Below are 3,183 nucleotides of genomic sequence, written 5' to 3' on the forward strand. Positions count from 1 at the left end.
AAAGAGGATTGCAGTATTAAGTGTGCATGTGTGTGTGTTTTATCATGGGGAGGAGCTTGTGGTGTCTGCGTGCCATTCAGTATTGACAAGGGATAGTTTTAGGTTCAACGCACACCTGCAGCATTGTTTCAAAACAATTAAGGTTACGCACTCTGCAGTTGCGCATTGGAAAGTTTGTGTATATAAAAGTTTGCTGGTGTGCCAATTAAAGTTAAAGCATTGCAGTGCGTGTGTGTCACACACGTTTGTTTGCATGTACCTGCCTACACACCTCTATCACTATGTGTACGCACAGCTTGGAAACGGCTTCCTCACAAACAAAGTGAAATCCCAAGGTGCATTGATGGAGTGCTCAGCCCTGGAGAGGCGTTTGGTTGGAGCAACAGAAACCACGCAGAGATGGAGAGAGGCTGCTGGAAGTGCTGAAGGACTGTGGCTGGAACAAAAATATTGTAATATATTATAAAGAAATTGTACTATATATTTATAGTATATATACAGAAAAGTATATAACAGTATAAGCAACTATTATGAGGTGTATGCTGTGGGCTGGTGAAGGAGAAAGGGGTTATGGGTACAAGGGTGACACAAATAGATGTTTATTCTCCAGGATGTCATCTGCAGGTCAGCCGGGTATTCAAATCTCCTTGACGTATGTGTATGTCTCCTTTTTACTAAGCGGGATCAATTAACAGACTTATGTAAGCGTGGCTATTGCTCTAACACTGCCACCATCTGGCAGACAGAATGAGATGTGTGTCTGTGTTACATCCTGTCTGCAATGTAAAATTATTAAATTAAAATTAATTTAAACGTACCCTTTCAAACTTAAAACCGTAGTGTATACAGTTGTTGTCTTCCTTTTTGGTATACCTTATGGTATTCTGAATGATTTAGAGAAACTAATGTGTAGAATAATGCAATGTAAGTTGCTTTGGATGAATGTAATGTAACTGTAATTTAGTATCATCTCTCTCTATCTCTCTCTCTCTTTCACACAAACAGCCATTTAAAGGGGTCTCTGGGAGTGAGGACCAGACAAAATGTTACTCACTTTACTCTCCTAGTCCTCACACTGCTGGTTTAAACTCAAGCTAGACCTTACAAAGATAGATGTGCACACAGACTCATTGACATCAGCATCAAGAAGGTGTTGCTCAGGTTCTGATGAAAAGTCTCATCTTTAAGTGACAAAGTGCCTGTGACAGTTGCAGATGGATTGAGGTAGGAAAGCCTCTTATGTTCTGACTGCAGCTACCCAATGCTCCTGAGAAACTGCAAGGTTAGAATTTTCAACTGCTATCAAGCATTGTTCAAACCTGAAGCCATATTTTTAAAACTCTTCATATAGTCTGCATAACCAACATGACTGTTGGCTAAACAGTTAATCTCAACTCCAAAACTCACTCAGACCAACAAAATACTTTATATACTGTGTGTCTCAAAATCCCAACATAAAGCTTGCAACAATTCTCATTCACAAAACATACATTTCATTCATCACACACTGACCTAAAAAACCCTAACAACAGGGAGCATTACATAAATTATAGTTTGACTAAATCAGTATTTATACAGAATAACCACTATTCACTTTATTTAATATACTATGAATAAAATTGAATCTGAAATGCTGCAATTTCCTTTATAGAAAATAGTACAAACAATTACAGACAAAAGGTGAAAAAATTATGGGGGGAAATCCTGAAATTCCAGGGCTGAAATTATAGTTAAAGAAAAAAATTCAACACAACAACATGTGTAGTTGTTCGTTCTTTGTAAATGATTGTGAGGGTTCGAGACCTCTCTCTCTCTCTCTCCTGTATTTGGCCACAATTTCTCATTACTGTAACATCACATCTGATATTTTTTCTGGCAAATGCATCTTGAAAAATACAGTGTGAATATCTAATTCAACGCTGACAGTCTTCAGGAGAAAAGTCTTCACACCCCACACTCACATTCATGTACTTGTACGTATGTGAAGTCATCCATGTGATTATTATCTGCTCATATCCACCTGTACATTAATGTTCATAGTGTTAATGTTCAAAGTATATAGTCATCTCTATATATTGTTCATAGTACATACCTACTGTAAAATATCTTCATAACTGTATGATATTTTATCAATATTGTATTCTGTATTTATTCTAACTGTATATCCTGCACTTGCTAATTGCTCTTCTGGTTAGACCTAAACTACATTTCGTTACACTGTACTTGTATATGTGTTATGACAATTAAGTTGAATCTAATCTAATGTAAAGGGTGGTCATAAACTTTTCAGAAACAAATTTCTGCTAATGTATTCTAAAATAAAATATATCATATACAATATATACTTAAAATATATTTTAAAATTATTACCGCAGAAATGCCTGAACTTGGTCATCATTCTGTTAGAATTGTTTTACCATTTTGAAAGCATTGTGTTAGCATTTGAAGAATGTGTTGAAAATATATAGTTTTGTGGAGCACGACTGACAAAAGATTTTGTGAATTTGGAAAAAAGTGGTGACTAAATGCATTTTGTATGACAGTTGTAAAATGTATACCGCATGCAAACTGATTCTCCTTGTTTAACCTCTTCTAGCATCACTCCTCGTCCTTTCACATTAACTTGTCACATTGTCTGCACCCCTGCAAATTACCTGTTTTATGTATGTTGTGTTTTATACAATGTATGTAGTGCGTGCCTGCGTATGTTTGTTCTTGTGGACACTCATCTGAAGGGGAGACAGGCTTGTCCAGTTTATTATTGTGAAAGTGACTTTAACAGTGACCAAATAGTAACAATAGGAAATAGTAATAGGAAATATATTACCATTGACTCTACTCCTACAGTTTCATCGTCCATGATGACAGAGGCATTTTAAATCAATGACTTTATTTATTGCTAGGCTTCATGTAAGAATGAATTTTAATATTTTGATTTACCACACACTTGGATGGATTTAGTGTGTAAGATTAAGCCACGTCCACTAGAGAGTGCTGTTGGACTACAACACACTATACACTTTCATTCATATTTGCTTTTAAAATGTAAGGACATCAGTATAGAATTAATAAATGGAATAATTATAAAATAATATCTAAATACAACGTTGTAAAATTACAATGTTAAAGAATTTAAAAGTAACCATGCATCAGTGCTGTTAAAATAAGCCTACTGAATCTAGT

This window comes from Barbatula barbatula (assembly GCF_947034865.1).
Source record: "Barbatula barbatula genome assembly, chromosome: 10".
Classification (NCBI taxonomy): domain Eukaryota; kingdom Metazoa; phylum Chordata; class Actinopteri; order Cypriniformes; family Nemacheilidae; genus Barbatula; species Barbatula barbatula.